Source organism: Lissotriton helveticus, chromosome 1_2 (genome assembly GCF_964261635.1).
Source record: "Lissotriton helveticus chromosome 1_2, aLisHel1.1, whole genome shotgun sequence".
In the NCBI taxonomy this organism is placed as follows: Eukaryota; Metazoa; Chordata; class Amphibia; order Caudata; family Salamandridae; genus Lissotriton; species Lissotriton helveticus.
Window position 1 is genome coordinate 404,429,170 of NC_136058.1, and position 25,114 is coordinate 404,454,283.

The following is a 25,114-nucleotide window of genomic DNA, read 5'->3' on the forward strand; positions in this document are numbered from 1 at the left end:
CCCATACAAACTCACTCCTTTCAAGATCTCACTATGACAGCTCACTACCAGACGCGCACCTCTGATCACTCCCAGAGTTACACCTTCAACCAGTGACGCTCTGATCGGCCTCACTCCGTGGGGCATCCAATCTCACACCAGAGGGCGCCCGTTTACACACTTATCACACTATCTGCTCCATCCTTTTGTTGTTGTTAGCCACTGCCATGGCACTCACTGTGGTAGTGCCCCCAGCCTCCCCTCTTCAATGCCCTCGATGAAGTCTGCAGCGACCCCCTCTCGTGCACAGCTCCCAGGTACACGTCAGTGTCCTTCTCCCACCAGCAATGTCCCCTCTCCCCCCTTGCAGGGCATCCCTTGCCCCTGCAGCCCATGTCCCCGAACCCTGTGTTACCCTTCTAACCCCCGAATTACTGCGTGTCTACTACAGTGCCCTTTCGCTCCCTCTTCAGCACATCTGTTACCCCCACCAGGCCCTCTCTCGCTCAAGCAGTGCAGCTTTCACACCACCTGGAGTTCTTTCTCACCTCTAGCAGAGCCCCTCTCACCCTTAGTAGCGACACTCTCATCCCCAGCTGCACCCATCACAGCATGCTCTCACCACCCCACAGCGCCCCTCACACCCTCGCAGCACCCATCACACCCTCGCAGCGCCCATCACACCCTCGCAGCACCCATCACACCCTCGCAGCACCCATTACACCCTTGCAGCGTGCTCTCACACCAGCTACAGTTCTCTCACCTCTCGCAGCCCCCTCTAACCCTTAGCAGCCCCCCTCAAGCTTTGAAGCCATCGATGTTGCATATTTATCTTATGCAACTAACAACCATTGACAAAGCCAATAGTCCTGGCTTGTAGTAGATGTAATGTTACTTGTTGTTTATGGATGGAATGGCGAAGCAGCAAAATACCAGTGGGGCGACACACTATGCCGAGCATGGATTTTCAGTTTGGGTTTTTAAGCCACGCCCTTCATTACATCGACCACGTCCCTCTGGGAGCCATCACAAGGTTTTTCATTCCACTTAAAGCCCTTCCTCCGGTATAGTGACTTCCTGCTGAACAGGGAGAACAAGTTCACTCAGACTTGGCAGTCAGCTCCAGAGAAACTAATCCATGCCCGGGCCCCTCATCCATTGGCACCTTGTGATTCTTACAGCGTTACAGTTCATATCTCATGCCCCTTATTGGATTTTGTCATTTTGTTCAATACATTTTACTTTTTTTTTCTATTTTGGTTTGGGTTTTTTATTGTTTTGCATTTTGACTTTTACTTTTTTGGTTTCTGCATACATATTTTACATATTACCTTAAGTTAAGCCTGCCTGTTCCGTGCTTAGGTACCAGGGGGTTGATCCTAGGTTAATTGAGTGGCTTTGAAAGTTCATTCTGACAACGGTTGTGATTGTTCCTCATCCACCGTAAATAATAATTCAGTTTCTTACAGAAACTATCTGAAATTATCTGCAAAACAGGCAGGAGACAACCTACCAGGCTTGAAGCACCCTGTGGACAAACTGGAATATGGGAATAGTATTGTGTGGCAATAGAATCTCTAAAGAAATTCAGCTTGGAGATGAACCAAGAATAACGCTTGAATGTCACAACTTTTTAAAACAAGGTAGTCAGGAAAGTGTGGCGAATATACTGCAGCTCTTTGCATTTTGACAGCCCCAAGCAAATTTGAGAACAGAGTGGATGTATGTAGCAGAGACAAGTCTGTTCACCCAATGTGAGTGGTGAGATCCGCTTTGCTGGTCTGCCTGAAGTTATGATGCTGCTGACAGTAGCCTGTCTGCTAATAGCGATGGCGTGACTGGTGGATCTATGAAGCCAAATAAGAGAAAGTTATCTTCCGACACCACAGTCTTCGTGACTGAGACCAGTAATACTGAAGACTCTGAAACTCACAGCAGTAATTTCTCCTTTCAGAGCGTTATTGCTGCAGATGGAGTGAAGCCCAGAAGTAAGCACATTACTAAGGTACCAACAAAGTTTAATATTGTTCATTTGTATTAACTGTTTCTCTTTTGCAGCTTTTGGAAATGCATTTCCTAGTTTTGTTGCTTTTTGGTTATTTTATTATTGTAGGCTGTTATCTTCGGTTTAAAGGGAAAGATGTTGTAGTGTGTGACTGTGGCGTGGGATCAAGAAGAGACCTAAGACCAGTTCGGGGTAGGCAAGGTTTTATTTTGGAGAACGTATTTTTATGGCGGGTTGTCAAGGTGTCTCTCTGAAAAGCTCTGGGGTCCGTGATGGCGCCTGGTTATGGTCTTGTTTCCAGATGGTTAAGAAGCAGACTTCAGGGGATGTTCCGTTCTTCCTAACTCCTCGTTGAACACCGCCAGGGAAAAGAAACAGGTACAGATCATCAGGATATGTACTCTATCTGGACTCTCCCACAGGGAACTGGGCAAGTGCAGGGGACACCCGTGCTAAGGTGCTAAACACTTTATTAAACGTGCGAGGGTGCAGAGGCGTGATTACTGGTGAGGAGGGGTATATTTACACGGTGACGACAAAGAAAGGTTGGGCAGATATTCTGGCGCACTTGCGGCTACGGTTTAGAAGAACCCCGTCTTCCTACCCAAATGCTGCCGTACCTGTTGTAGCCACACTCCTCCCTCGGGAGTGTGGCACGGCGATTCACGGATCCGGTGGCCTCCTGGCTTACTCCTGTCATCCTCGGGTTCGCCTCCAACAGCTCCGTTCTCTGCTCCTCCGGGCCGCTCTCCCACTCTCGATCCTTGGTCGGTGACGTCACAAGCCAGGACATCTTCTTCCGCGTTTTTACCCACTAGGAATCCTGCGTCGTCATTAGGGGTGGAGCTGCGTACCCGTGTGTCTTCCAGTTAAAGGGGCCGTCATCCAATTCGTCGGCTAGTTCCCAGGAACAGGATTCTCCCCTGTTCCAGTCATGCTGATAATGAGGCAGAGCGGGGGAGGACGTCAGTTCACTACGCCACCACTCAACATTATCCGGTTCTTTTCCTCCCGTCCCCTGCCCAGTGTTACATTCCTCCCCCCTGGTTTCTGCCGATTGGGAAAAATTAATTGTCTGGATAGGAAATCAGCGTTTCCATTCTCAGTGCCCTTTCGATGTTGTATTGAAAAAGAAAAAGGTTGTAGAAAAAGGAACCACCTGAGTACTCTAGGGTTATGGGCTTTGGTCCTATTCATCCATTGTAGCAGGTCGTGATCTGTATAAAGTACAAAATGCTTGCCTTCTAGGTAGTACTTTAATTTCTCCACCGCCCACCTTATCACCAGGCATTCTCTTTCGATCGTGGGATATTTGCACTCCCTAGGATGTAGTTTCCGGCTAATGTAGAGGATCGTATGTTCTAATCCGTCTTTTCCTATTTGGTACAATACAGCTCCTAAGCCCATGTCCGAAGCATCCGTGGCTAAAGAGAAAGGTTTACTGAAGTTGGGAGGTATCAAAATTGGGCTTGTAGTGATGGCCACTTTAAGGGTCTTAAAGGCTTGTTTAGCCTCCTCCGAAGGATTTAGGATGGAGGAGTTTTAATGTCCTTTCTTAAAAGGTCTGTGAGCGGAGCTGCTCTCACTGCGAAGTTGTCTATAAATCTCCTGTAATAGCCTATAAGGCCTAGAAAGGCTCATATCTCTCTCTTTGTTTTGGGGAAGGGAGTATTCATGATGGCTTTTACTTTTTCCTCTTTAGGGGCTATAACACCTTCCCCCAACATATACCCCAGGTATTTAACCTTGGAGTATGCCGCTCTAGATTTTTTTAAGTTAATGTGTAACCCTGCCTTGTGTAGGGCTTCCAGAATAGCTGTTAAGTGTGTTAAGTGGTCTGACCAGGTATTGCTGAAAATTACAATGTCGTCAAGATAGACGGAACAGAAGGAGGAAAAGGGGTGTAGGATGGTATTCATCAACCTCTGGAAGGTCACAGGCGCTCCATGTAGCCCAAAGGGCAAGACGTTGAACTCATATAGGCCCTCCTCTGTTGCAAAGGCAGTCTTTCGTTTATTTTCTTCCCTAAGTGGTACCTGCCAGTACCCCTTAGTGAGGTCTAGCGTGGTAATAAACTAAGCTTCGCCTATCCTTTCTATTAAATCATCCACCCGGGAAATGGGATAGGCATCAAAGGAGGAGATGTTATTTAAAGCTCTAAAGTCCATACAGAACCGGGTCGTCCCGTCCGGTTTAGGAATCATTACAATAGGGGACGACCAGTTACTTCTAGATGGACGGATAACCCCCAACTTGAACATGTCCTGTACTTCCTTTTTTATATCCTGTCGTCGTGCTGCCGGCACCCTGTAGGGTTTTTGTTTAATACATTTCCCTGGTTCTGTTTCTATTTTGTGCTCTATCAAATGTGTTCGTCCTGGCAGGTCCGAAAACATTGGAGAGAAGGGATGTAAGGTGTTTTGGAGCTCAGTTTTCTGGGTGTATGTAAGTTCTTCATTAACAGGCAGTTGTTCTAAGGTGCTCTGCTCTGACCCAGTAGGGATTCCGAATTGAGCTACCGTGGGTATCAGACCTATCCATTTTTTTATTAGATTGATGTGAAAGGTCTGCCTCCTCGAAGGGGAGATCTGGACCCTGTAAGTGGTTCTCCCTATGGTGTCTACTATGGGATAGGGACCCAGCCATTCACTCCTGAATTTATTAGTGGAGGAGGGTAAACACACTAAAACCCAGTCTCCCTTTTCTAGGGTTCTCCATTTCTTGCCTTTGTCATAATATTTCTTTTGCCTGTTCTGGCTATTTTCTAAAGAAGAGTATGCCAAATCTCTCAGTTTGCTGAGCTTGGACTTCAGCTGTTGAGTATACTCTAGTAGGGTTTTCTGTTCGTGGTGTTTCTCTTGTTCCCAAGTGTCCTTCGTTATTTCCAAGAGGGACCGAGTTTGTCGGCCGTACAGCAGTTTAAAGGCTGAGCAACCTAAACTACTTTGTACCTGGGCCCTCAGTACATATAGTGCTAACGGTAGGACTTGGTCCCAGTCTTTGTGTTCAATAGAGAGCATTTTTTTAGGGTTGTTTTTAAGGTCCTGTTGTACCTTTCTACCAACACATCCGTTTGGGGTGGTAGGCTGAGGTTTTTATGTGAGACAAATCTAGCAATTTACAGACTTCCTTCATCAGTTGAGGTGCCGGGTTTTTAGGAACCCGGTGGTGCCAGGGGACAACACCCGAAGACCTCTGAGTTCTCCCTTGTTCCGGACCACAGAAACAATGAGTCTTCTAGTCGCAGTCAGAGATCAAGTTTTATTGGTAGCTACCAAGTAACACGTGTCCTAGAAGCACGACAAACACGGGTCATGTATTCTCAGGAGACTGTACGTGTTCGTTTTTACAGAACCAGTCTTCTCCTTTTATACAGAAATAATGGCTTCAAGCAAGAATTCTTGAGTTTATGATATGGCTGTAAACATATTTCTGTAATAATACAAAGTGCAGCGTCACGTAAGCAAACCCACATTTTAGATGTCCAGTTCGTGACAGATTACCCAGCAAGATCCGGGACTCCCATCAGATATCGATGAAACACCAATAAAGGCAGGTACCACCCAGTCATAAAACTGGCCATAAAGAAGAAGTATGGACAGGTGCATGTTTGTAGAAAGCATGTTCTGTATGGGGTGAATGGTTTGTGGAATGTTATGTGTCGATAGTATCGTGTTCGGCCACTGGGCGGGGAGCCGCCCAAACAGGTTTGGCTTAAGGCAATGGAGTCAGTTTGGACAGGTCAGGGGGAAGCCAGGGAAGGTGGACGTGTCCTTTTGGATCAAGCTCGACCTTTAATTGACTTAACATGAGGGCAAGACGTAAGATGGATGCCGTTCACAAAATGGAGTCTAAGGGATGGGGACGGAAACTACGATTTAGGGGTGTTGGCTACCCTCGATTGTCACGCAAATACATAGGAGTGATGTCCTAATCATTATCGGTTCACGGACACTAAATTCGTCATGGTACGTTGATATTTTGTGACACGGGTATTGGACCTCGATATTGGGATAACAATAGGGTCCAGATTTTCAGAACCACAGACCCTCCTTTTGCCCTTATGTAAGGCAATAACTCATGTTAATCCGAGTCCAAATCTGTATGAAGGAATTCGTGGAGATGCTGCTGTAACATCATCCTGTTGCTTAGTTCGTCCCTTGACGCAGGCTTCCGTACACATGAAGTAGCACAGAGGCCACAGAGTGCAGGGGCGCACTGGATACATAGGCAGAACATAAACAGAAGTGTTAAGATCATCCCAATGAAGATTAGCGTTTTCCATCCCCAGGCAGCGATCAGTCCCCAGAACCACCCTAGCAAGGACCAGTCCCCTTTCTCAACGTGAAGGGAACCAGATATTTCATGTAGTTTAGAGATGGCCTGGTATACTGTCGGTGCATTATCAGGGATGAATATGCAACAACTGGATTGGATGACTCTACACACACCACCACGATCGGCGAGTATGATATCAAGGGCAATTCGGTTCTGAAGGGTCATAAGTCGATCCGTCTGAAGCTCGGTTGTCAAATTGCCAAGTGCTCCGGCCGTTGTAGTCACGGCGGATTCAACTATCCTTGCTAACTGGCGAATATTCCTGCTGTTCACCATAGGCCCCCAAAAGGGCAGAAAACCTTTTGTGAAGTCAGCGAATTCCTGACCCGCGGTGTCGTCTTTACTCACGACACCTCTAGCTGTCCTTGTCCGATGGTAATCTGCTCGGGCCGTGTAGGTAGGAGGCAGCAGAAATGAGATGAAGCACGTGCCTGAGAAGTCAGGGGGTAACCATGTATAGGCTTGGTCGTGGCAGACGAAATACGTGCCTTTGGCTGCTAAGAGTATAGGGGGAGTTCGGGAGGCGAGCACATATGTTTCTGTGCAAATGCTCTTTCCTAACTGTGCAGTGGGATCTCTACCAATACCTTGTAAACATAGGTGACCTCGGTGGGGCACTATCCAAACTGGGCGGGATTTCTTTGCTGCCTGGCTCTTGATCAGGTAAACGCCATGTTTGGTTACGTTCCAACGAGTGTATGGGGTCAGTTCATCTTTGGGGATAGTCATATATGTGTCGAACTCTCTACTCATATTTCTTATCCCTGCTATTAGTGCCTTGTTACTGGAATCGCTTTCAGTGGAACGGGTCGGGTATGGTTCTAGGGCGAATAGGAACATGGTCTGAAAAGCCCACAGAGAACCATAATAACTAAATGGCAGGATGAAGTAATGGATACCCTTATCCGTCGTGTGCGGCATGAGTCCGCATATCCAACAGTTTGATGTGTTCATTATAGACTGGTGTTGGTGTAGGAGTTGGATGAAAGAGTTATTTACAAATTCGAGCCTTCTGGCAGACTCGTGTTCAGGTAGAGGGTGAAAAGAATGTGGTGAGAGAGTGGGAGAAGGCGTCGGCAGAGTGTCATTTGAGAGTAGGGAAACTTGAAATACGAATAGAGCATAACCAATCAAAAGCATCACAGTGCTACACAGCATTAGAACACATATTATTAAAAATCTTTTCTTGGACAGTATAGTACACAATTGTTTTTCAAAGTTCGTAAGCTTGACAGGTCTCTCTACCCATGGAAACTCCATCCTCTACTTGCTGCCCGCGGTGGTAGGTTGATTCTGCCAGGGAGCGCGCTCCGTTCGGTCCGGGGTGACTCCCTCGGACCAACCAGAACCGTGGACCTAGAACTTCCTTGGTTGCACTCCCTACACTTCAACCGCGACCCTAGCAGCGGAACCGGATGGCGGTTCGAAAATCAAAAAATGAGCTAGTTCCCTGGGACGAGAGAGCTGGAAGATAAAAATAGTTCTTGGGGGAAAAGGGAAATCACATTAGATCAAGGTTTTATTAGTCCCTGGGGCTGGATCTCAGGTTGTATCGTCGCTTCTCAGGTACGGTGTGGTCTTTAAACAATGTCTCAGGTTCGGTAGTGTCCAATTGCATAGATGGTGACACACGTCCTTGCAAAATACGATCACTCTCCTTTTCGGTACCAGTCTCTTTTAAACGTGCATCGCTGAAAGGGATGAAACGAGGTACGGAATCAGTCTTAGAGTCGGCAAGTCCTTTATCGACCCACCGGTCGTACGGAAGGGGCAGAGGGACCCGTTTGCAATGGGTCCCATGCACCCAGTTCTTTTTGCCGTCCACCCGAACCGCTGATCTCGTGGAAAGAAGTACCTGGTATGGTCCGGTCCACCTCGGCTGTCCGTTGTTGGTGCGCTGGAAGTTCCGCACCAATACCCACGTACCGGGTTTGATTGTATGACCTGGATCGTCAGAGGCTGGCGGAGAGGAACTGTGAACCTGTTGGTGTAAAACACGTAATTTAGCTGTCAATTCGCACAAATAATCAAGCAGTACGGGGTGTTCTATTTCACGGAGTTTCTTTGGTCTTGGCACGCCCCAGACGTTGGCTGGGCGGCCAAACACGATCTCGTGGGGGCTAAGACCTAATCTGGAATGGACGGTCATCCTAGTTGACAAGAGTGCTAGGGGCAAGGCGTCAGGCCATTTAAGACCTGTACTGGCTTGGATCTTGGCTAGCTTGAGTTTCAAAGTGCCATTGTAACACTCTACTAATCCAGCTGATTGGGGGTGATTTGCAGCGTGGAATTTCTGGTGTATGCCTAGACACTCACACACTCTCTTCATCACTCGTCCTATGAATTCACTTCCATTATCACTCCAGACAATTCTAGGCATACCGAATCTCGGGAAGAACTCTTTGACAAGGGCTTTGGCAGTTGTCATAGCAGTATTGTCTTTAAGGGGGTACGCTTCCACCCACCTTGAAAAAGCGCAAACAACAACGAGCACATACTTTAGATTGTTGCACCTTTCCATGTGAATGAAATCGAGCTGCAAAACCTCGAACGGATACGTAGGAGGCGCAAAGTGACCAGCTGGAGTTGGAGTTCCTTTACCGGGATTGTGTTTTAGGCATATCATACAGTTTCTGACCATATTTTCTGCATATTTTGGGATATTGCTATTCTGCCATACTGGGGCCAATAGCTTACATATTCCTTTCGAACTGATGTGTGCCATGCCGTGAGCCATTGTTACTACTGCAAGTACGTATGCATTAGGTAGTAGCCATCGCTGGTGTTCCGATAATTCGACCCAACAACCATTCGCATCCAATCTACCCTTACTTTCTCTCCATTCATTCAACTCATTCTCAGTTGCCTCAGCTTGTATGCATTTTACGCTTTCAATGGTGTCCTCACACATTCCCACATCAGTAGTACATCTAGCGGGACCCGCAACATACGTTCGACTCATCGTGTCCCTTGCGGTCTCTTTCGCAACATCGTCTGCAAATGCATTCCCGCGGCCAATATCGTCTTGAATTTTCTTGTGTGCACTGCATTTCATAATGGCAACTTCTAGTGGCATGGTCAGTGACTCAAGGAGCTCATTAACTAGCTGACCATGTTGTATCTTTGCACCATGTGAGGTAAGGAAACCACGTTCACGCCATAATCTCCCAAAACTGTGAGCCACGCCAAAGGCGTATTGGCTGTCCGTGTACACATTCACTCGTTTTCCTTTTGCTAACACGCATGCTCTGGTAAGTGCAATAATTTCCGCAGCTTGTGCAGAGTTGTGGGAAATACGTGCGGTCTCTATAATGGTGTGTAATGTTGTTACAGCATATGCGGCAGTCGTATCACCATTCGGTAACTTGAAACATGAACCGTCAACCCATAAAGTATCATTGCATTCAGGAAAGGGAGTGTCCTGTAAGTCTACTCTCCCTTTTGTCTCTTCTTCTGTCCTAAAGCAGCAGTCATGTTTATCACTCTTGTCTGTTCCTGTCGGAATGGGTAATAACGTTGCGGGATTCAGTGTATCACACCTCTTTATGTGGATGTGGCTTGCTAGCAACGTCAGTTCGTAACTGGATAGTCGAGCGCTAGTAAGGTGTTGTGTCTTCGTCCTGTTTAGTAAAATGTCTACTGCGTGCGGAACCATAACGATCAGAGTATTATTCATGACTAATCCAGCGGATTGTCGAATGCAGACAGCTGCTGCGGCGGTAGCCCTCAGACAACTTGGTAGTGCCTTAGCCACAGGATCCAGAGTTGCCGAAAAATACGCGCATGGGCGCTGTCTGTTCCCAAAATGTTGTGTTAAGACTGATAATGCACAACCTTCCTTCTCATGGACATATAATGTAAAAGGCTTACTGTAGTTGGGGTTTCCCAACACAGGGGCTGAACACAATGCATCACGCAACTTGTGAAAACTCGTCTGACAATCTTCAGACCAGGGCATAGGATTGGGCGTATCTTTACGGAGTAGTGCCAGCAAGGGTTTAGCTAGCAGTGAGAAATTCGGTATCCATTGTCTACAGTACGATGTAATGCCCCAAAAAGCTCGAACTTCTCTCTGTGTCCTTGGGGCACTTAGTTCTGCAATTGCCTGTATTCTTTCTAGTGTCAGTCTCCTTCCCTCCTTCGACAAGACGTGACCTAAGTAGGTTACTTCTTGTCGGCAAAATTGTAGTTTGGAAAGGGAGACTTTGTGCTTCATGTCACATAAGTGATGCAATAATGATAACGTAGCTTTCTTGCAAATTTCTTCAGTGTCCGCAGCGATCAGCAGATCGTCTACGTACTGAATCAGAGTTGAACCACTTTGTAGAACAATCGTGTCTAGTTGTGTTTTCAGGGCCTGACTGAATATGGATGGACTTTCGCAGTAACCTTGAGGAGCGCACTTGAAGCGGAAGCTTCGTCCTCCTAAATTAAATCCGAAAATATCTCTACTCTCCTCGGCAATCGGGATACTGAAGAAAGCGTTCTTCAGGTCAATCACCGAGAACCAATTTGCTGAAGCTGGAACCATTGTCAATAAAGCAGTAATGTCGGGGACGACTGGAAACTGTGGGATAACTATCTTGTTTACTTCTCTGAGGTCGATCACGAACCTATACACAGGGGGTTGTGAAGGATCAGTACGTTTTAAGACGGGCAAAACCGGACTGTTACAGACATTTCCTGTTGTTTCTTCGATGACGTCTTTATCAATCAAATCATGAACAATTTTCAACAACGCTTTTTCGCATTCGTTAGATATTTTGTATTGGGGAATACGTGGCAACTTAACGTCGGCTTTCAAAGTTATGACATATGGTGTTATCTCCAAACGACCTACATCATTAGAACCATTAGCCCAGAGTATATCAGGAAGTGACAATAATTCAGTTGGAATATTTTCCTTTGATAAATACATCGAAGAAATGACCTTCTTGCCTAAAGTAAGTTGTACTCCCGAGGGAGAACAGTACAAGGTCGCATATAACCTTTTTAGTAAGTCCAAACCTAGCAAATTTTCACCACAACCTGTTGTCAAAATGAGGGGTGCTTCTAATTCGCATGGGCCAACAGAAAGAGACATAGGACTAGAGATCGGGTTTCTAACAGGGGCGCCAGAGAAACCTACAGAGACATTCATTTCGCCAGACAAAGGTGCGCCAGGAAGTTTCGAGTGCATGATAGAACTTTTTGTGGCACCAGTATCCAGCAGAAATGGCTCTGACACTCCTGAGGCTATTACCTCGACATAAGGTCCATTCTGGTCTACCGGAACTGAGACAACTCCCTCTCTTTGTCCATGGCTGTCCTAGCAATCGTTACCCTCATTTTCGTGTTCAGCGTAATAGTCGTCAGCATAGTACTGAGCTGATTTAGACGATGAATTATTCTGTTGGTCAAAGCTATTCATGGACTTCTGAGGCGGAAAAGAAGTTGTATTCTGAGTGAAATTTCCACGGCCTCTACCTCTAGGGGCATGTTGAACACCTCTCCCCCTTACACCTTGACCACCGTTTAAACGTCGCGCAAGAGCCGGACAATTATCCTTAAAATGACCCTCTTCCTTGCAATACGCACATTGATTCGGGCCATATGTAGGACGCTGGTGGGAAAACTCGTTACCTTGCGCGTTCCTCGAATACTGCTGTCGCGGTTGATAGTCGGGCTGACTAGCCGTGCGAGGCGGATAGGCCTGCTGGAAGAGAACCTTAGTTTTCAAATCTTTCGTCTTTTTATCTGCCTTGTCTAGCTCGTCTTCACGCCTATTCTCATAGTACTGGGCTGTAGCTAAAATCTGTGCTGACGTAGAGACAGCCCAAGCACTCTCAGAGTCTTTTAGTTTATTACATAGTTCAGGGAGCAAATTATGTACGAACTTGTCCACAAACAATCTTTGGCCACCCTCGGTAGCCATATCTTGGCCACTGTGGTCGGTGAATGTTTCCTCAAATCTCGTGAAAAAGTCAGACACATTCTCATCTTTCTTTTGTTTACATGCTGATAGCTTGTCCCAATTTACGCGTACTTCAGGCATTATTGTCTTCATGTACGCTATAATTCTACCGGGAAGTTCAGCTATTAATGGCTCAGGTTTAAAACCACCGACTTGTCTAGCATCTGTAGTCGCAATGTTCGCCCATGAGTCACCTAGTTCCTGATCGTGATCCGTATGACGTATCTTGCTCCATAAAGGATGTGGAACAACGTTCCCAAATAACATGTCTACATCTGCTAAATTCATTATACATGAGCTTGCAGTTTGCGATAACTCCTTATAATACCCAGTTGGGTTCTTACGAGGGTCAGGTAGTGACTGTTTGAGTGCTAATACTTCCGATCTTTTCCATGGGACATGTACCCATACACGCTGGAAATGGGGCAGAATTGGTGGATTAGCATTCGCATCACCTTCCCTCCAAACAGGAGGAACCTCTCTCATGGGGTACTGTTTCGCTCTTTTCCTACTAGACGTACCACATTCAGACGATGACCCAGAGTTACCACCTGTGCTTCGATATGATAATAATACCTCAACTGCTTTGTCGACATCGGGACCTACAATCATGCCTTCCCCGAATTTAAATCTTATACTACACAACTTTCGAGAGTTGCTCTCTTGACCATTATCTTCCAAATCCTCACACAGAAAAACACACATCTGTTCAAAAACATATCTTTGCGTCGGTTCATCCCATTGACGGAAAACGTTCATGACGGACTCTACATCATATCTGGCTGTATCCAGAGCCCAATTCCGTGCTAACTTATTCAGGCATTCCCTCTCTCGATAATCAGGCATTTGGCTTCGTAACTGTCTTAGTCCCGTATTAGGGGTCGTTTTAGGCGACCGAAAAAGTGGTGAAGGAATGTTAGTAATAATGCTGGCCGTTTTATGCCAGACGGAAGGTGAAAGTGGAGGAATAACTGATGTCAGAACAGAGTCACGCAAAGCAGAAACAGAAGCGTTCGCAGAACTAGTATCGGAAGAAATAGAAGGTGCGCTAGGCGAAGTTGTAGAAGGAACAGTAGGAGAAGTAGATGTGACTGGTGAGCCTTGAGGAGGCTGCACTAGAGAAATAGAAGCCAGCTGAAGAGTAGCTGGTGAGTGCTGTAGAGGAGCTGGTATAACAGCTACCAGAGGTGCAACTAAAGGTTGCGGAGGTGCTGTGGCATTTTGCGCATAGGGTGGTGGCGAACTCAGCAAATGCGCCATTAATGGATCTTTCTCACGCTCTTTTACTGTCTCTTGCTGAAGAGATGGTAAAACAGGATAGCATTTATCTATTGCCATTTTACGTTGCCTGTGCAACTGCTCACTTATTCGATCCTCTTCGTTGTCTTTAAATTTTATCGCGGCTTGTATTACTGAAATACCCCTTTCCCTCTTATTCTTCTTTTCTAGTTTAATTGCCTTTTGTTTGGCCTCTTTACGCCATAAGCGGAAAGAGTCAAACATCGCCGGTCGGGCTTTCTTTTTGAACAGTTTGACCTCTAGGTTATCTAGAATTTCTGAGTCGAAACTACCATATTGGGGCCATTTTAAAACACCATCTTTACGGGTGTATTTTATCCACACTTCATTATATGTGATAGGACCTACGCCATGTTTTACATAGAGCTCATACGTTGGAGTTCCAATTGGAGGAACCGGACACGAATCCTCTAATCGGGAGTCCCTATTATAACCAAGACAAAACAAGTTTCCAAGTCTGCTAAAACCAGGCATCTTCGCTCACTAGTCTAGCTTCAAACTTCAAAGGTTTATCTATTATGATATTTCTTGTGAAAACACGAGTCCTTCGGCTTTGGGGCTTGCAAGTGCCAAATCAAGTCGTATCTCCAGGATACCAAAAACTAAGGACAAATTAAGGACTGGGAGAGGCTCCACTTATACTTAACTGAAGTATTTGAAGATCGGTGACGTCGCTAGAAGACTCGTCTATCGTTTCGCTCTACCAAGGATCACTGGGTCCAAAACAAGGCGATAGTCAGGGCAGCAGTCCTTCGTAGCCGTCGGGACGCGGGGAACCTCGCAGCAAAGACCTTCGGAACCACGTCGACATACAGGGGTCACTGAAGTGGCTGGCCGTCCTCCGGAATTTTCACACGAAGCTCCTCACGAACATCTGGCTTGGACCGTCGCCGCTTGATATCGCCCCGAGTTGGGCGCCAATTGAGGTGCCAGGTTTTTAGGAACCCGGTGGTGCCAGGGGACAACACCCGAAGACCTCTGAGTTCTCCCTTGTTCCGGACCACAGAAACAATGAGTCTTCTAGTCGCAGTCAGAGATCAAGTTTTATTGGTAGCTACCAAGTAACACGTGTCCTAGAAGCACGACAAACACGGGTCATGTATTCTCAGGAGACTGTACGTGTTCGTTTTTACAGAACCAGTTTTCTCCTTTTATACAGAAATAATGGCTTCAAGCAAGAATTCTTGAGTTTATGATATGGCTGTAAACATATTTCTGTAATAATACAAAGTGCGGCGTCACGTAAGCAAACCCACATTTTAGATGTCCAGTTCGTGACAGATTACCCAGCAAGATCCGGGACTCCCATCAGATATCGATGAAACACCAATAAAGGCAGGTACCACCCAGTCATAAAACTGGCCATAAAGAAGAAGTATGGACAGGTGCATGTTTGTAGAAAGCATGTTCTGTATGGGGTGAATGGTTTGTGGAATGTTATGTGTCGATAGTATCGTGTTCGGCCACTGGGCGGGGAGCCGCCCAAACAGGTTTGGCTTAAAGCAATGGAGTCAGTTTGGACAGGTCAGGGGGAAGTCAGGGAAGGTGGACGTGTCCTTTTGGATCAAGCTCGACCTTTAATTGACTTAACATGAGGGCAAGACGTAAGATGGATGCCGTTCACAAAATGGAGTCTAAGGGATGGGGACGGAAACTACGATTTAGGGGTGTTGGCTACCCTCGATTGTCACGCAAATACATAGGAGTGATGTCCTAATCATTATCGGTTCACGGACACTAAATTCGTCATGGTACGTTGATATTTTGTGACACGGGTATTGGACCTCGATATTGGGATAACAATAGGGTCCAGATTTTCAGAACCACACAGTCTGGAGACGAACGGGGTCCCCTGGTCTGTTAAGATTTCCTTTGGAAATCCCACCCTCTAGAATAATTCTATCAATTTCTCGGCTATGTTCTTAGCATTGGGGATTCTTAAGGGAAAGGCCTCCGGAAACCTAGTTGTGTAGTCCACTAGGACCAGGGCATAGGAATGTCCTTTTGCAGTGCGAGGAAGGGGCCCGATAATGTCCATGCCTACCCTTTCGAATGGAGTCCCCAATATGGGGAGAGGTTGTAAGGCAACAGCAGGGGGTTTATACATATTTCTTTTCTGGCAAATGTCACACTGTTTACAATACTCCTCTGCCTCTTTATAAATCCCAGGCCAATAAAAAAGTTTCAGTAGGTGTGTCTTTTTTTCGGCGCCTGAATGACCAGCTGTTAGGTGAGTGTGGGCATAAAACAGGACTTGTTTTCTGAATTCTTTTGGTACTAACAATTGGAGGGAATCTATGGGTTTACCTAACCTATATAACAGGTCATCTTTTATCAAGAATTTAGGGATGCTTTGACTAGGTTGGGCTTGTTCCACATGGGCCTTTTCCCAGCGGTGGCATCGTTAATTTGGGTGAAGTGGAAACTACGATCCAGTACCCAAGGTTCAGTAGACAAGAGGGCCGGGCATGCATTTGGTTTTTCAGATTTAGGTTCTTTAAGTTCCCTCTGAAACAGGTCCAAAAAATCTGGGTTGTCTACCCCTATAATGAGGTCTTCAGGAAAGGAATCTTCCACTCCTACTCTCACTGACCCAGGACTTCTCCCTAAGGGGGTAATCGTAATGTGCGCCAATGGATAGGGTTTTACGTCCCCATGTACACATCTACTATGGACTAGGGACTTGGGAATGAGCTGTTGGGGTAGCACTAGTTTCTTTTGGATCACGAACCGCCTGCATCCTGAATCCAACAGCGCCCTTATTTGTAGTTGGTTGACCGTTACCCTTAAATAGAACGATGGTCCCATCTCAGCGGTGTACATCACGGCCTTAGGTATGTACCCCACCTCCATTGGTTCTTCAGGGGCCTATCTTCTGGGACACAGTCTAGCGATATGGCCCCATTCGAAGCACTGGGGGCCTTTGAAAACTGGTTCCATACTTATGGGTTTCACTTTTGGCTGCTCTGGGCCGACTTTGAACTTCCTCTCGGGTTTTGGTACTGCGGACATCTTTGTAGTTTTTTCTTGGTCCCAAGGGAGAGACCTAGGCTGCGCTCGGGAATAATTGGTGGCCGTCTCTACGGCTTGTGGACAGTAAGGCCAGAATGTTGCTTAAGCCAATGTTGGGTTCCGTGTGGTAACGCTTCCAGAAACTGTTCCAAGTATATACTAGTCATTATCTCTTCTTTGGGCCTGCTCTCGGGTTTCAGCCACTTATCGGCTGCCATTTTTAACCGGAGATATAGAGTCTTGGGGTTTTCACCAGGAATTCCTTTTTCTTTCCTGAACCATACACGATAGGCCTCTGAATCTAATCCTAAGTGGTCCAGTATTATTTCTTTGATCTCTTGATATGGCGTATTCCCTGTGGCATTGGCCACCTGGTATGCAGCCTGAGCTTTCCCGGTTAACAATGTAGCCAGAAAGAAGGGCCATTTTTCTTCTGCCCAACCACAGGCCCTGGCTGCTCTTTCAAAGTTAGTCAGAAAGGCATCTGGATCCTCCCCTGCGTTGTATTTTTGTAATGATACTCCCGAGGGATGCGTCGGGGTGGCTCTACGTTCCCACCGGGTAAAGCACTGGGTTCTTGGACCGCCTTTTTTAAGCCTTCGATGGTGTTCTTGAAAACTTCCCTCTCTGCTTGAGCCGACGTCATTTGTCTTTCTACCGCCCATTCTAACTTTTCTTGTCCCTTTATAAGGTGGTGTATGATTTGGTCCATCTTCTGTTGCGGGATGGAAGGGGGATATCCCACTTCTGACACCAGTTGTGGCGTGGGATCAAGAAGAGACCTAAGACCAGTTCGGGGTAGGTAAGGTTTTATTTTGGAAAACGTCTTTTTATGGCGGGTTGTCAGGGTGTCTCTCTGAAAAGCTCTGGGGTCCATGATGGCATCTGGTTATGGTCTTGTTTACAGATGGTTAAGAAGCAGACTTCAGGGGATGTTCTGTTCCTCCTAACTCCTCGTTGGACTCCGCCAGGGAAAAGAAACAGGTACAGATCGTCAGGATATGTACTCTATCTGGACTCTCCCACAGGGAACCGGGCAAGTGCAGGAGACACCTGTGCTAAGGTGCTAAACACTTTATTAAACGTGCGAGGGTACAGAGGCGTGATTACTGGTGAGGAGGGGTATATTTACACGGTGAGGACAAAGAAAGGTTGGGCAGATATTCTGGCACACACGCGGCTACGATTTAGAAGAACCCCGTCTTCCTACCCAGCCCGCCAAACGCTGCCGTACCTGTTGTAGCCACACTCCTCCCTCGGGAGTGTGGCACGGCGATTCACGGATCCAGTGGCCTCCTGGCTTACTCCTGTCGTCCTCGGGTTCACCTCCAAAAGCTCCGTTCTCTGCTCCTCCGGGCCGCTCTCCCACTCTCGATCCTCGGTCGGTGACGTCACACGCCAGGACATCTTCTTCCGTGTTTTTACCCACTAGCAATCCCGCGCCGTCATCAGGGGGCGGAGCTGCATACTCGTGTGTCTTCCAGTTAAAGGGCCATCATCCAATTCGTCGGCTAGTTCCCAGGAACAGGCTTCTCCCCTGTTCCAGTCATGCTGATAATGAGGCAGAGAGGGGGAGGACGTCAGTTCACTACGCCACCACTCAACATTATCTGGTTCTTTTCCTCCCGTCCCCTGCCCAGTGTTACAGTGACCTTAATGCTGCAATATGCATTTCATTACCATCATTTGCTTACTCTGGAGAATCTCCAGGGTGTAGGAGGTTTGCTGTTCCAGAGTTCTTGCTTCAGCTTCTGGGCAGTTATCACTCTGTGGCGATCTATGGTCCTGTTTCTCTGCTCTCGTTGTAGTAGCTCTTATCAGAGCTTCATCCATCCGCCAACGATAATAAGATGCCAGGCATCACCCAGCACACAACACAGACTATGTTGGGCTACGTCGGCGCAGTTAGAGCGAGGAAGTTCTCCGGATCCATCAGGCTGTGAATGTAACCTAAGGGCTTAAGATGAAATGAAGAGCTTACCTCCTTCCTGAGTGGCTCCAGACTGCTGTGTGCAGACCCGATAGCTGGCAGCACCCTGGAGTATGTATGTATAAATAAGATTATGTTGGAACTAACCTGCAATATAGTGGCAGGCAGCACCCTGCCATAGAGTTGGGTTTCTCATAGTGTTTTAATTACTGACACATTAATGGAGATTGTCTTTTAATAGGCAGAAGAACAACACTGACCGTACATTTTCCTGGGTTTGTCTTTAAAATGACGTACACATTAGGAATGGCATTTCGTTCTGCTGGAATAATAACACAAGTTATCTTGCACTCTATGTTGTTGCATGAATTGTAGGCTGCAATAAATTCCATGTTCTATTCAAACAAGCTTTCTACAGGGCACATACATGATTTGCTGCTGTAGAGAAATAATGCTCCTGTGTACTGTGGCAGACTCAGAAATATTGAAAAACTTCATGATTTCTCTTTCAGCACTTCCTAGTAAAATCTTTCACTTTTTGACTCCTACATTTAGCAGAAACATAACTTAGTACCATTAAAATAGTTGTGATGGGGAACATTCATGTGGGGTTAGGACTGGCTCGACCAGAGAGCATGCTGACTTGGAGGAGTATGGAGTTGACCACATTGCCTGGTCCGGTGTGGAACCAAGCCAGCGATGCTTTGCTGCAGGCTCCTTTGCCCTGATAGCTGGTCAACAGTTTGAGGAGGAGGAGGTGAAGAGCTGGCTAAGTGTGCCATGAGGCTGGCATTTCAGTACATCCCTGAGAAGTGAGCTTTGATTCGATGTAGTGTTCCTCTTATACCACGTGCAATTACTTCTCTCCAAAGCCTCAAGAATTCCTGGGTGTGAAGGGCGGCTGATTCTGATTGGGTGCTTGATAGTTTTCTAGAAACTCATGTTCTTGATTGTTCATGTTTGTCAGTAGTTAATGAAACACGCCCAGTGGTTTTATCTCTTCAGTTGTCACACGCTGCAATAAAAGTTTCTTACTCGTTGCAAACAAATATGAACGGCTGACGAGCCTCTGTCTGTCAAAGAATGGAAGGGCTGAGGAACTGTCAGTCATCTCACTGCGAAGCAGAGCAGTGTCATGCTTTACCCTCACTCAGGCCTCTGATTTTAACTAACATCACTTAGAACACTGGGACTTTAGAGCCCATCCTTTTAATGAGAAAAACAAAACTACAAGTCCCATAAGCAATAGTGGTGGAAGGTGTCACGCATGACCTGGGGCAACATCGATTCAGCACATCCAGTTTCATTTTTTAAGTATTTGACATAATATTAAATTTATAACCTTTGTTTTTATGGTCATGAGTCACCAGAATACTAAAAACGTCTTTTATTTTCAGGGTCAATTAAGTAATGGTCACCAGCTTGGAAGCTCTGTTAAATCTTCAGTATTTGTCATTGATCTCCACATGTGGCTGGTTTGGGTCTGCCCCCTGCATCGTTCCCGATAACTCGCACAGGTAAGGAGCTTGTAGCAGCAACATGATAACCCCATACTCGTCTGTAAGAAGTGCGCTCCGAGGCAGGTATCCGATCATTTTTGTGAAACAAGCAAGCGCCAATATCTGCTATGTACATTTGTTAAATAAAACACAATCAAATCACAGTATACTGTTCCGGAGGTTCAGTCCCAGAGTCATTATCTGTAACTGAATGCAGACACCCTAGGAAGCATGTGCTTTTAAGACAAGTTGCGTTCACTCACCTGATGGTGACATGCTTCATTATTGGGCTATACTCTTCACCAGGCCAGCGCTACAATGCCTGGCGGGCACCACCAGAGGGCACTTTGTCGCAGATCTTTTATTAAGTATGCCGGATGAGCATAGTAGGACAGAGGATGTTGTGTCATAAGATGTGAGATTGGTGAAAGCCTGAATATAAGATCAACTATCGACCAGTTGCCGCAATATAGTTAATGTGATCATCCTGGTCCATGTTGAGATTAAAAACAGTGGCAAAGAAACTGAGGAACTAATGGCCCCTATCACTGTGTGAAAGTGTCGATCACCTATGGACCTGCTGGTAAGCTGGGGTCTAAATTTCAGGTCAACTTTTTTCATGCTTTGTGTAGTCATGGAGCAATCTGTTGGCATTTCATCATGACCAAATATGGGAAAATGGGTAAATGTGACCTAATCTTCTCCACAGTGTGAGGAGCTCTGTAACTCAAAGCCCTGCACCGTGCATAGGTGATAAGGTGCCTATTAACATCTTACTGCCACAGGTGAGCGCTGTCTAACAGGGTGCACTAGATACGGTAACCCTCCTAAAATTCAGGACATACTGACTTATCCAATAGCGAGGACGCCGCATCAGAGGGCAACTGGTTTGAAAGGCACATGCTTCCTAGGGTGTTCAGTTAGAGATAATGTCTGTGGGACTGAACCTCCAGAACAGTATACTGTGAGTTGATTTATATGAAGAATGTGTATACTGGACTGTCATTTTCCTCAGCATCTCTTGTGCTATGTAAAATAAAACGCAACACACCGGGAGGCCAACAAATCTATCATACATTTAATGCAAAACAAATATTCTTTTTTTCTTTTTTTTAAGTTTTCAAAAACCTTTATTGAGGAACAAATAATGGCAGACACAATACACCGAGCAATACCGCAGCTCACATCAGCAAGATACAATTCAAGTCAGTCATTTAGTAACAGGCAGATTACATTGAATACATTTAATGCAAAAATAGCAAAAGGCCAAGCAAACTAACAAGTGGCAATTGTCTTTGCAATGGACGAGAGCATCCACCCTAAAGCAAGTTGGAGTATATAATGCTAATGCTACAAAATGTATTTTTACACACTTTTCTCCTAATACAAGTCAATGAAACATGAACACATGATAGAAACAGTTACTGAAACGACACTAATGAGTAGGAAGCAGGAACTTCTCTCGAGAGGAATGTGAGGAGTCGTTGAGGTGCAGATAAAAGATACACAGACAAGCTGCAGAACTCACTGTTTCTGGAAATACCACTTCTGTTTGTCAATATTCAATTTACTACAAGATGCAGGAAAGTGTGCAGATGGACATCACTAAATAAAATGGTTCTGGGTCCTAATAGAATCCGGTAGAAGAGGAGTTGAAGGGTAGTAGAGAGGTAGAGGGGTAGTAGAGTTGTAATAGAGGGGTAGAGGGGTAGAAGAAAGGGAAGAGGTGTAGAGGGTTAGAAGAGGGGTAGAGGGGTAGTAGAGGGATAGAGCTGTTGTAGAGGGGTAGAAGATGTGTAGAGGTGTAGAAGAGGGGTAGAGGTATAGAAGAGGGATAGAAGAGAGATAGAGGGGCAGAAGAGAGGTAGTGTAGAGGTAGAGGGGTAGAAGAGAGGTAGAGGCGTAGAAGAGAGGTAGAGGGGTAGAAAAGAGATAGAGGGATAGAAGAGAGGTAGTGTGGTAGAAGAGGGGTAGTGGGGTAGAAGAGAAGTAGAGGGGTAAAAGAGAAGTAGAGGGGTAAAAGAGGGGATGGGGTAGAGGAGGGGTAGAGGAGTGGTAGAGTGGTAAAGAGGGATGATAGAGAGGTAGAAGGGTAGTAGAGGGGTAGAAGGTTAGAAGAGGGGTAGAAGAGGGGTAGTAGAAGGGAAGAGGGGTGGTAGAGGGGTAGAAAAGAGGTAGAGTGGTGGAAGAGTAGAAGAGATGTTGAGGGATAGAAGAGAGCTAGAGGGATAGAAGAAAGGTAGAGGGGGGTAGAAGAGAGGTAGAGGGATAGAAGAGAGGTAGAGTGGTAGAAGAGAGGTAGAATAGAGGTAGAGTGGTAGAAGAGGTAGAGGGGTAGAAGAGAGGTAGAGGGGTAGTAGGTTACAGGGGTAGTAGGTTTGAAGGGTAGAAGAGGGGTAGAGGTGTAGAGGTATAGGGGGTAGAAGAGGGGTAGAGAGATAGAAGAGAGGTAAGAGGGGTAGAAGAGAGGTAGAGGCGTAGAAGAGAGGTAGAGGGGTAGAAGAAAGGTAGTGTGGTAGAAGAGAGGTAGTGGGGTAGAAGAGGGGTAGAAGAGAAGTAGAGGGGTAAAAGAGGGGTACTAGGGGGTAGAAGAGGGGTACAGGGGTAGAAGAGTGGTACAAGGGTAGAAAAGGGGTAGAGCGGTAGAAGAGAGGTAGTAGAGGGGTAGGTGAGCAGTTGTAGAGGGGTAATAGAGGGGTCGAGGTATAGTAGAGGGATATAAGGAGGGTAGAGGGATAGAAGAGAGGCAGTAGAGGTTAGAGGTGTAGAAGAGAGGTAGAGGGGTATCAGAGGGGTAGTAGAGGGTTGTAGAGCAGTAGTAGAGGGGTTGCAGGGTAGTAGAGGGGTAGTGGGGGGTAGTAGAGGGGTAGACGAGGGGTAGTAGTGGGGTAGAGGGGTAGTAGAGTGGTAGAGGAGGGGTAGAGGGATAGAAAAGGAGAAGAGGGGTAGCAGAGCGGTAGAGTGGTAGGAGAGCGTGGTAGAGGGGTAGTAGAGGGGTTGAGGTATAGTAGAGGGGTATAAGAGGGGTAGAGGGGTAGGAGAGGGGTAGAAGAAGGGTAGAGGGGTAGAAGAGAGGTAGAGGGGTAGAAGAGGGGTAGAGGGTTAGAAGAGAGATAGAGTAGAGGTAGAGGGGTTGAAGAGAGGTAGAGGGGTAAAAGAGAGGTAGAGGGGTAGAAGAGAGGTAGAGTAAAGGTTGAGGGGTAGAAGAGAGGTAGTGTAGAGGTAGAAGAGGGGTAGTAGAGGGGTAGAGGAGGGGTAGAAGAGTAGAAAAGGGGTAGAGGGTTATTAGAGGGTTAGAGGGGTAGAAGAGGGGTAGAGGGGTAGAAGAGGGGTAGAGCTATAGAAGAGGGGCAGAGGGGTGGAAGGGGGTAGAAGAAGGGTAGTAGAGGGGTAGAAAAGGGTAGCGGTGTAGAAGGGTATAAGAGGGATAGAGGTGTAGAGGGGTAGAAGGGTAGAAGAGAGGTTGAGGGATAGAAGAGAGGTAGAGTAGAGGTAGAGGGGTAGAAGAAAGGTAGAGGGGTAGATGGGTAGAAGGATAGAAGAGAGGTAGAGGGGTAGAAGAGAGGTAGAGCAGAGGTAGAGGGGTAGAAGAGATGTAGAATAAATGTAAAGGGGTAGAAGAGAGGTAGAGTGGTAGAAGAGAGGTAGAGGGGAGGTAGAGGGGTAATAGAGGGGTAGTAGGTTAGGGGGTAGTAGGGTAGAGGGATAGTAGAGGGGTACAAGTGGTGTAGAGGGGTAGAAGAGGGATATTAGAAGGGTAGTAGAGGTGTAGAGGGGTAGAAGAGCATTAGAGGGGTAGAAGAGGGTTAGAGGGGTAGAAGAGAGGTAGAGTAGAGGCAGAAGGGTAGAGGAGAGGTAGAGGGCTAGAAGAGAGGTAGAGCGATAGAAGAGTAGAAGAGAGGTAGAGGGGTAGAGGAGAGGTGGAGGGATAGAAGAGAGGTAGAGTGATAGAAGAGAGGTAGAGTAGAGGTAGAGGGGTAGAAGAGAGGTAGGGGGATAGAAGAGAGGTAGAAGAGAGGTAGAGTAGAGGTAGAGGGGTATAAGAGAGGTAGAGGGGTAGAGGAGAGGTAGCGGGATAGAAGAGAGGTAGACGAATGAAGAGAGGTAGAGCGGTAGAAGAGAAGTAGAGGGGTAGAAGAGAGGTAGAGGGGTAGAAGAGAGGTAGAGAGGTAGAGTAGAGGTAGAGGGGTAGAAGAGAGGTAGGGATATATAGGCAAATGAAAAGGAAGCTATCAACTTCAGGAATGTGAACGAAAGCTCTCGTATTTTGAAAGCGGATGACCCATGAGGAGAGAGGAAAGCCAGATAGCTCCTCTGCTCGTGAGGGCGCGCCCGAGCGCGTAACCGCAAGCTCTAGGCCACAGTGGTAGAATTTTCTAAAGCCCACTTACTTAAAGTCTCGCCAGTGCAGTGCATGCGGTGGCTCAGGTGAGACCTAAAAAGGTTAATTAATTAATTAATTAATTGGGTTTTGTAGAGCGCGTAGTAACCCGTGAGTATCCCAGCGCTGAACCCACGACACTCAAAACAGGGGAAAGCCCGGGGGCGAAGGGGAGTATTACGGGAAAAGGTGAGATTTCAGCATTTTCCTAAAGCGGAGGTGATCAGGTTCCGTCCTTAGTTTGCGGGGGAGGGAGTTCCAAAGGCTGGCCGTGTTCACGGAGAATCGGCGGCCGCCTGTGCGGGCCTTTTTCACTCTGTGGACTTTGATGAGGTGTTCGTGATCTGAGCGGAGGGATCTTGTGGCTTTGTAGTGAAGTTTTTGAGAATGGGGGGGCCTTTGTCCTGTAAGAGTTTATGAGCTAGGCAAAGAGCTTTGAACTGGACTCTTTCTCTTACTGGGAGCCAGTGAAGGAGCTTCAGGGCTGGTTTAGCTGAGGATCTGGCCGGGGTGTTGGTGAGAAGCCGGGCTGCAGAGTTCTGGATACTTTGCAGTTTGTTAAAGGTGGATTCGGGGGCTCCCAGGTAGATGGCGTTGCTGTAATCCAGCCTAGATAGGATGAGTCCTTGGATAAGCAATTTGCGCGAGAGGGAGGGGAGCAGAGGAAAGATTTTTCTTACTGATCTGAGTAGGCCGAAACAAATGCCCGCAGTCTTTT

The 25,114-nt window shown here is 46.7% G+C and overlaps 1 long non-coding RNA gene across 1 annotated transcript in view; it reads left to right on the forward strand.

Moving 5' to 3' along the window:
- Positions 1-1,933: 1,933 nt before the first annotated feature.
- LOC144807967 (uncharacterized) overlaps positions 1,934-25,114 on the forward strand; it is a 28,973-nt gene continuing 5,792 nt past the window's right edge. The window contains exons 1-2 of the long non-coding RNA XR_013606542.1: positions 1,934-1,984; positions 19,914-20,033. This is a non-coding gene — a long non-coding RNA (uncharacterized LOC144807967). The remainder of the gene's footprint in view (positions 1,985-19,913; positions 20,034-25,114) is intronic.